The 9,780-nt window shown below is 43.4% G+C and overlaps 1 protein-coding gene across 4 annotated transcripts in view; it reads right to left on the reverse strand.

Annotated features, from left to right (window-relative positions):
- Positions 1-8,869, reverse strand: part of LOC119014920 (beta-1,3-galactosyltransferase 1-like) — a 94,781-nt gene extending 85,912 nt beyond the window's left edge. For 2 of the 4 annotated variants that reach the window (XM_037090364.1, XM_037090365.1), the window contains exons 1-2: positions 8,279-8,844; positions 1,807-1,968 (exon numbers count right to left, since the gene is read on the reverse strand). The gene's annotated coding sequence lies outside the window, so the exon portion shown is untranslated. Of the gene's footprint in view, positions 1-1,806; positions 1,969-8,278 lie in introns of all 4 variants that reach the window. The other 2 variants (XR_005073114.1, XM_037090366.1) reach the window with 2 other exon arrangements.
- Positions 8,870-9,780: the final 911 nt, after the last annotated feature.

Consider the following 9,780-nt stretch of genomic DNA (forward strand, 5'->3'; position numbering starts at 1 on the left):
TCATCTTCAGAGGCAAATGTCAAATTTACATACAGGCCTCGAAGGACAAAAAGATATTTAAAAATGCATCAAGAGCGTCAAACATACCTGAAACAACTGGTCCTCCATTTAGTTAGTTTAAGATTATTGATCTCTTGTCAGATGGGCACATACAGTAGTTACATTCTTTATAAGGAGGCCTTGGAGTCAAACACACTGTTATTCAAATGGGTGCGTACAGCAAGACATGAATACCACCTACAGAATGACACAGATAGCACAAGATGTACATACAGCCTCCACAAACGAAATTAAACTCCTCTTCTGTGGTGACTGAGGAGTGAGCTGCACACTCCGTATATAATTAATTTAGCCAAAGAACTTGAAACAGCATGACTTTGACTCCTCATCCCAAGAACCCTGCTGCATATGAATATCAGTGTGGAACCATGTTGGGCTTCCATAAAGAGGATTAGAGAGAGGAGGGGGGATCAGACAAAAAAAAAGAAAAATTATAATGCTGTTTCTTTAGCATCTGCTGGCAAAACAGAAAGGAACAGCAGTTGCACAATGCTATTGTCCAAAATGTCTTCCAAAAGTCTCTTCTCTAATTGTGAAATGCAGCATTCCTGAATTTTAAAACGGATGGGTTTTTTTTTAATGTGCTTCATAAGCCACAGGGTTTCCAAAGATGCTCAACATAATGGACCGCGTAAACTTTCAATTCACAACCTCAAAATTAGAGTGACAAGGTAGCCATGCGGCGGCAGAGATAAGGCGGCGAACACAAAGCTTCCTTGTATCCTGTCTGTAAATTCAACGCTCTCCCAGGCCAAACAGCCTGTAGAGTTACACAGGGAGACGGCTGATAGGGTCCTCACCCCGCCCTCCATCCCCAAGCTATTTGACCACTCCAATGAAAACCACATCTTCTACTTGACCGAGAGGGGTGGGGGGGCGACTGTGAGGCATGAGTAGCCACAGCGGGCCAGCTTGGCAAACCGGCGTCAGAGCCCAATAAAAAAACAACAGGGCTAGGAGATTCAGCTCTGCACTCATCCCATGCCAAGTGTGGTGGCAGAGGGGAGCTCAGCAGGCTTTTGCAGCAGAGCCTCGCGTGTGGAAATGGGGAAGGCGATGGCAGCCAACACGTAGCCACAGCTGGTAGAGTATGAGATAACAGGATGCGGGGGAGCGGCATGAAGCTACCGCTGCCTTGTTGTGCCTGCCCCCTGACCAGCTATGTTATACGACTACCATCACACGAATGAGCTGTCGTGACTCTTTGAGCTGCGCATGGAGGAAAAAAGAGGTAATTCATCCTCCGACAAGGGATTCCCTGATTATCATTTCTGGTGCTTCTAAGCCTCAGTGAGAATTAAGTGGGAATATTGAAAGCATCCTCTGATAATCAGAATGAACAGAACAGGAACGCCTCATGTAACCACTTCAATCAGGTGAGACTGACTTGATCCGGCCCAACCAGATCGAGAGGGGCTGTGTAAACCTTTGATTATCTGTTCAATAGGAAAGTAATCTAATAACCATTTCGATCACGTTTCTCTGGACAGAATACATCGCTGACTGTGGGGATAACATTAGGTGACAATGCCTGTTTGTTTTTTCTTATTATGAAGCATATAAAAATACTGTGAAAGCATCAAAACACTCAATCCATGTAGAATTGTACACAGCCGGCATACAAAAAGACTGCCTTTAAACAAGCTGTCAGGACTTCCATAAGTACAGTACATTCACTAAAAAAAAAATCTTTAACATTAAAACATATAAATGATTTCTAGCAGACAGACAAATAAAAGTACGAACCTTAAAATGAGCAGATAATATGGACCTCTTTCCTATCAGGACACGACATCGCCATCCAAATCAAGCCTGGAATGCACCGAAGAGGAAGTGGTTTTGTTGTGGGCGAGTCCGTTCACATTGTTCTGCTTTCTTCTCCCCAGTAGAACAAGACAAGACGCGTGCCTGCAGAGCATTTTGGATAATAACAGCTTATTACTTTTTCATGCCTCATCATTTGTCATTTTTGTAAACACAGGAAGGAAAATGGATGACAACACATGGTATTTGGTTTCTCCATGGCAATTACTTTGTGGCATGTGACAAATCCAGTAAATCCAACCAGACATGATAACAAACAACCAGACTGTTTCTGTGGCTGAACGGACTGATCACAGCACGGTGTCGCTGGACAAGAATCTATCATATCTGCGCCTATGAAGTCGCACGCAGAGCTGAGGACACGTGTGGCTAAGCTGCGGCCAACGAGATTATCAAATGATCCAATAAACTTTGGACAGCACTCACAGGCATGATCACAACGCGGTAGCTTAGCTCGATGATGAAACACAAAGACGCCTGTGTAGCCTTCCAAACCCTTCTCCACAGAGAGAGGGCAAGAGAGGGAGGCGGTGTGGAGGAACAGCAGAGGTCAGAGCACATCAATGCCAAACCATGAATACCCTCAGAGAAGGAGAAGAATCAGAGAGGAATCCTACAGCCACAGCAGCGCAGAACACAAGACCTTATAAAAGACGACAGCCCTCTAAGTTACAGCCTCCTCCTATCAGTAATTACAGAGTAGCCAGACACTCATAAAATGTAATGCGTTGTAAATTATGAGTTGTTACACAGAAACCGTTAATTCTGCATGAAAACGGGCAACTGGACAGTTCTGTCCTCCACTGACTCGCCTTCTTAAGTTGTCATTAAATTGAACAATTTGGGTCATTAATTATTCAGGAGGAAGAGAAAGTGAATAACAATGAACCCGCTGAGGGAATTGATCTTTCCGTAAGCCCCGCCTCAAGAAAAGGTCAGGGTCAACGATTCCAGCGCCTCCTGGAGAGATGTTCGAGGGTACTTCAACAGGGGAGCATTTATAGGTTCCCGCTGCTCAAGGAGAGACATTAGCATTGATGCACATAGTGCGCTTGCTATCGAAATTGCAATTATTGACTATAAATCAAAATACAGGACTGTAATTGCGTTCATCTGTGCAATATGTGATTGCACCAAGCAGAATCAGACAAAATAATGCATTTCCTTGTTGCTGACTTCCTCCCAGACTAGTCAGAGAGAAGTCCAGCTCGAAGCAAACTCGACTAACTTTCTACAGAACAAATGATCAACTGTGCTCACCTGTATGTAGTTATTACAGTAGCACCACACTTCACACTGCTTCACACTCACTCACTCACTCGCTCACACTTCACTAAAGCTCTGCACTAAAGCTGCTTAAATTTGTAGTCCATAAGAGGATAACAAACTACTGTCATTTTAATAAAGAGGTCAGACAATAACTGGCCTTGTGCCATCATTCTGTAAATAACCACAATCTGATTTTATGCTGCACACAGTCTGTAAACACACGTTATAATTAGAAAGTCATTTACAAATCATACTATAAGGGTCTACACTATTAAAAGCTGCCTTTTCAATACCAGTATCACATATTATTACATTTCAGCCTCAGTATGGGTGGGATTTTGTTGGGCCTCTTGTAGAACAGCGACAGACAGGAGCTCCGCAATTAACACGAGCCAACTTTTGCACCAAACACAGCTCATGTCAGTGGTTCCAACATAATTAACATAATACTAATGATTTACTAATAATCAATCATCATAAGCTGCAAACTTCTGATTATGCACTGTCATTCTATGATGCAGAATCTTCCACGTGTGCAATTTCCACACCTCTGCTCAGAGAATGTGACTGAAGAGACATCTTTTAAGTAAATCTTCAACGTTGTTCCTTTAAGCTAACATTTATGTCAGTTTAACAGACTGACAGGATGACTTGTTCCAAATCTTTGAATCCCAACCATCTCTGGCTCGGGATGGGACTCGATAGCAGTTAAACAAATTTAAATCCAGTATTCAACGCAAACCCTTTACCCCTTCAGCAAATCTACCAGCAAATCAGCCCTTCTTTTCATTTACATATCATCATTGTACAGATTTGTATATATGTTCATGTGCAAATACTGTACATATCCACCTACTTCATGGATGTGGAGTAACCTTAATACATGAATAATTCAGAATGTGTTCCAGCACTCTTTCACTGTGCAATCATTGCACATTGCATGCAATTTAAACAGACTGACTTATATAGAGAAGGCTACTGTATGTTATTTGTGACTCTTTCAGTCTTTATGATTCATCTTTATGATTTTCACCTACATATTATAGGCACACAACAGGTAAATATTTGTTATTTGTTCCTTAGCAATGTTCTGTGCAAGTACATTAAGTGCAACAGAAAAAATGATTCGAAGTCAACATTTGTTAGCAAACAACAAAATACTACAACAACCACGACTCAAAGATGTCTAATCGCCTCTTATTGGCTGAGAAGGCAGCTAAATGAATGTTCACAGCCGGCACCTACAAGCTAAATGATCAGTTAGATCATTTTCCAGAGCTGCCACACTGTTGGTCCCCGATTGAGCTACAAAAACAGCCCACAGGCGGTCTTACAGTGGTGTTACAGACTAATGTGTCTTTCCACAGCTTAAACGTATAGACACTGGCATGGAGAGAGCTCATTAACTGGACAACAGCCAGCAGTTTCTTTTTTAGTTGTTTCTTCAGCTCGCATAATTAACATGAGCCAGAGAAATCCACAGCTGCCATCTTACACTTTCATTTGATATAGCTTGTTAAAACACTGTTAATTATGAGTTAGAATCAAAAAATGGCTTCTGTAATTTGAAAATTGCACTTTTTTCAAATTAAAATAAAATGACAGTTCAGCCCGTCGTTAGAGAACCCATTAAAACAATGAAAAAGAGTGAAGGCTCAGTACAAAACACTGAGAGCAAAGTACAGTAGTTCATCTTTGAGATACTGGTTCAGGGATATGCACTGTTTCTCTTGTAAGACTGACCCTATTCCTCCTCTGATTGGTTGCCTATGTCGGTTGTATTCTCTATGCTTGACTGTGATCTCATGATGTAGCTCTGGTTGTCTGTTTTTCTTGCAGACCTGATACAGTGGTTTATGAGCTATAGCTGCCCAGGTAAACACACCAAACGGCCTCCCTCCCGGTCTGCTGCTGTTCCTGTCGGGGGTCATTCATCCTCTGGAGCCTCTTTTCAGAGTCTCTGGACTATGCTGACTATGCCCTGCCACTAACTCACCCAGAAACACTACAGCCATTCAAACCAGCCATAAGAAAAACACAGACGCAACCCATTAACACCAGACAACCTCTGAACATACAGTTGGGAAATGTCTCATTTGTGGTGCGATTATACAGAACATTCATCACGACCCATTAACACCTTCCTTCTCCTGCCGGAAAACATGATGGATATAGCACAGACTACCAGGACCACAAAGCTGTTGAGGGTTTTGTCATATACAGACAATAGAAGCAAGACATTCAGAAGCAGATTATAGCATGTCTTGGAAGTAAACCCCTGAGACGCATGATAGTGTATTACTGACATGATGAATCGTCGACTATTTACTCGGTCAGATAGCCACCTGGTGGCAAACACAGAAAAACTGAGAATTTACATGTAGCAGAGACTGTTGTACAGGTACATGCTTCCAAAAGGGGAAAACTCAGCCTCGAATGTCTGAAAGTCATCCATCATCCTGTCATGCTCAGCGCAAAAAGGAAGCATTGTAATCTATTTTTCTTTTCTTGTTATGACTTCCTGTGTTTCCCACCTGATGATGTCAATCACAGTTGGTCATTTCAGCCTCAACATATCTGTCCTGCCAACCAGTCCATGAACATGTGGCCCAAACTATGATTGCGGCCGTGCCCCCTTACTCGGCGGAGAAATTGATATCTCTTCCTCCTCTGTGATGGAGTCCTCTCTGCATGATGGTTGAATGTTGATGCCAAAAGATTTTGAGTGACTGACATTAAATCCTCATGATGAACAGCGTGGCAGTGACAAGCTCAATTCAACTAAAAGTAAAGGAGCAGCTTGTAAAAGAGACTCTGAAAAAAAACAGCATATTCCTCGAGGGCACAGAAATGTTGCACGCTGGCAACAAACTGCAAACTAACTGACAGATTTTGCCTTTAACTTGTGTTGACAAGAAGCGCAGCGGAAAAAGCTTAAGTGCGCTGAGTTAATAAGCTGGTTTGTAATACACTTTTTCTATTGCGCTCTTTACAAAGGCCATTCATCACTGTCACATACAGTTTATCTCATCCGGCGGCGCGGTGTTGCACCGTAAATCGAATTCCAATCACTTCCAGGACAAAAATATGATGTAATTAAGAGAATCTGCTCCGGCCTGAGGGCTTCTCGCAGATTCATTTCGGCCCTAAAAAAAAGCGTTCAATTTCCTATTCTGCGCCTCGCCATCAAATTACTTAATGTAGAATATTTCAAAAGATCAATGCTGTGTGTCACGCTATCTCCGAGTAACTCTGACAAGCAGGATGCCTTCACATATAACACCCCCCCCTCCACAGACACACACACACACAAGGGTTAAATGAGTTAAAACCATCTTATTGGATGCACACCCAGGGGCTCGCTTCCTCTCGCAGGATGTCAATAAAATGTAGTTCACGAGACAGCACACATAAACACTCTATTTATATAAAGGTTGTGATTCACAGGTGTTTACTAGTGATTTGCTACTACAACGGCCTTAAAAAAAAGGGGTTTTTTTTGGAGCTTATAGGCGTCTTAAGGAGGGAAATTCTGCAGGGCTCTTTACAGTGTTGCAGCAGGGACTTATTGACCCACGATCATTATCATAATCATACTTTAAAAGACTAGCAGCTGCGGTGTGATGAGGAGCACATTAGCCGTGATCTAAAGGACGTTAATTCTGGAAATAGCTTCTAAATCGGAGCACTTGTCGGCGCTTTAGTGACAGAAAATGACTCCTTATCAAACTGAGATTTCGCACACATGTGTAGACTGCAAAGGGGGGGGAGACGAGGAAGTCAAGCAAGCTGAAATCAATTAACATCTTCTTTGTGCTCTTCCCCTCTTCCCCCAAACACAGTTCCTTTATCACCTCAAACTAGACCTCCAAACCCATGTTCGTATCTGTCATCTCCAAATCACTCGCGCGTGAGGTACCCATTTTGATATGCCACTGCCTAATTGAGATTAAGCCACTGTATTTCACGTCACAGGAGAGATGAATGGAGGGGACTCTGGGACATTTCTGAAATTAAATGGAACATTTTTCCCTCCCCTACGCTCACAATATCAGTATCTGGTCACGGGCCAGCACACAGGCTTAAATGAGAGAATTTGGCAGGGCTGCAGGTATTAACGACCCAGGCGGCGTTGTAAGGTTGAAAGCCAAGGTGGGCACAAAAAGGGACGGTATTACTCTTACGACAAGACACAGCGTGGAGATGTATTGATGTATTCACGTCAAGGGGGAGGTGTAATCCTGCCCCCCCTCCACCCCCAACAAAAAAAAGAAGAGGAGGAAAAAGAAAAGAGGATCAGTCCTGCAGGAGGGAAGATGCGTTTAAGATCATTTCAAAGCAACTGTCAAGATAAATCTCTGGGATGGATTTTTGGAGGCTTAGGCGCTCTGTTCACAGCCAGCGCAGACACTGGCCATGAATTGTTGTTATGACCCCCATGACAACAAGACAAAAATCCCACTGAGCGGCTTTCCACAGAGGGTTATATCCACCCTGCTTTTTTCCATTTTTACTGGTGTAGTGTAAGTGATAAAGCACAGCATGGTGACACTCATCCCTTTATGCGATGAAACAGAGGGGCTGATGGATTTTTACTGGTTCATATTAAGTGACAGGGATTAGCAGCCAGATAAATCACGGTGCTTGATATTAGACTATAAAGTGCACAGCATTATGAAAATGCACAATGCTCTGGTGTACTTATCTGGATTTATCCTTGCCCTCCTCCTCTCCCACACGCGTATAAATGCCAAGCGAGCGAGCCAACTTCTTATTTCGACGACGGCGCGCACTTAAAACGGCAAATTAAGTCTGTGAACGAGAGGCGGCTCGCGGTTCACATCCGAAAAACAGACGAGTGGAAAAAACAGCCAAACACAGCAAGTTTAAATGTCCCCGCAACAATGTTTCTAGACCCCGCTTGCTTTGCCACAGAGGAAGGGAGAGACATATGAAACCGAGGGTCAAACAGCGCATCCACACTCGAGGGACTTGGCGAGCCGTTAACTCAATTTCACTTCAGAAGCAGCATCCGTCCGGTGGCGAGAAAGCGCCCGAAGCGAACAGTTAGCGAGGAGACACAAAGCAGGCACACGGCTTCTCGCACAAAATTTTGAACACCTACCGGTGCTGTCGTCCGCGTCCCGTCGCTACAACTTGTCCTGGACGCCGGGCTCCGTCCGCTCCACGCCGCGCGGGTTCCTCCTCTGCTGCTCGCCGTCTCGTGGAGAGGGAGGCGGCAGCCCCCAGCCGGAGGAGAGGAGCCGTCCAATCAGAGGCCGCCTGCCGGGGAGGGATGCAGCCAATCAAAGTGGGGAAGGAGGAGAGAGAGAGAGAGAGAGAGGAGCGAGGATGCTGCTGCTTTGTTTAACGGAGATTGACTTTCAAGCAACGGAGCGGCCGCCTGACGCGCCTGAGCGATCTGATGGCATCCATCCGGGCAAAAATAAACCCCACGTCCCGGTTGAACTGCAGGAGGGGAGATATCATAGACTGACTCCTTCTGTCGAGGACGTCCTCATCTGATGGAGACGACACCATGAGGGGAAAGTTTCACAGTTTTTTTTTTTGTTTTTTTTTAGGCTTGTCTCAATTTAATAGTCCACATGCCACCAGTGAGGGGATGTAACTAAGTGTGTTTACTCGAGAACTGTACATAAAAGGTCACTCAACCAGTTTTACACATTAAAGAGTGTTTACAGGTCTTGTGAAGTGCTACTGCATATATGAAAACAGGGTATTATAAAGTATTTTATGGCTCCAGAGGGGGCTGCATGTAATCCGATGATTACCTCCAGTGATGTCACTCTAACTTGCACTGTGGGTAATGTAGGCGCTTAGGTGCATCTCCCAAATCATTTCTGTACCATGTGTCTTCAAACTGTCTTTGTTTTCATGATTGACTAAAAAGAAAGATACATATTTCCGAGTTTGCCCCCAGTGATGTCACTCAGTGGAGCGGGTGCATTGTGGGTAATGTAGGCACCAGGGTTTAGGAAGGAAGACGAATACAAGAAATCTAAAATAAGATCAGTCTGATGTTTCAATTTTGATTAATGGGTTTTTTTCAACAATGTTGTAGTGCAGTGTGCGGTTGTCAAAATCTGGTGCCAACATTACCCATAATGCAACTTAGGAAATATTGCAAAAGTGTCACTAAGGGTAATTATGATGGCTTTTTAATTACTGTTTTCAATCAATCAATGGAGGGATCAATAGAGACAATAATAGTCACGGGGGAGTTCTTCTACTTTAAGTACATTTTACTGCTTTTACTTACATACTTTTACCTGAGTAACATTTTCAATCCTTGACTTTTACTCGTAGTGGAGTGATTTCGCAGTGTGGTGTGTGAATATTTCCTCCCTCACTGGTATTTCTTACTTATTGACGGCTTCTTTGGTCTTTTAATACGGGAAACTAATTATCTTAGCGCTGTTCTTTTATCATTCGGTCGCACCAATCAATCACTTTGACGATGTCACATTCAACTTTGGGAAATTGATAGGAGCGTTTCATACACTCGTCCCTTCATAACTGATGAATCTGTTAATTGGAAACATAATTGGCAGATTGACTGATAATGAAACTAATCATTAGATGTTGTCTTAAATCCCTCCTCCTCCC

The sequence above is a fragment of the Acanthopagrus latus genome, chromosome 24 (assembly GCF_904848185.1).
Source record: "Acanthopagrus latus isolate v.2019 chromosome 24, fAcaLat1.1, whole genome shotgun sequence".
Taxonomy (NCBI): Eukaryota; Metazoa; Chordata; class Actinopteri; order Spariformes; family Sparidae; genus Acanthopagrus; species Acanthopagrus latus.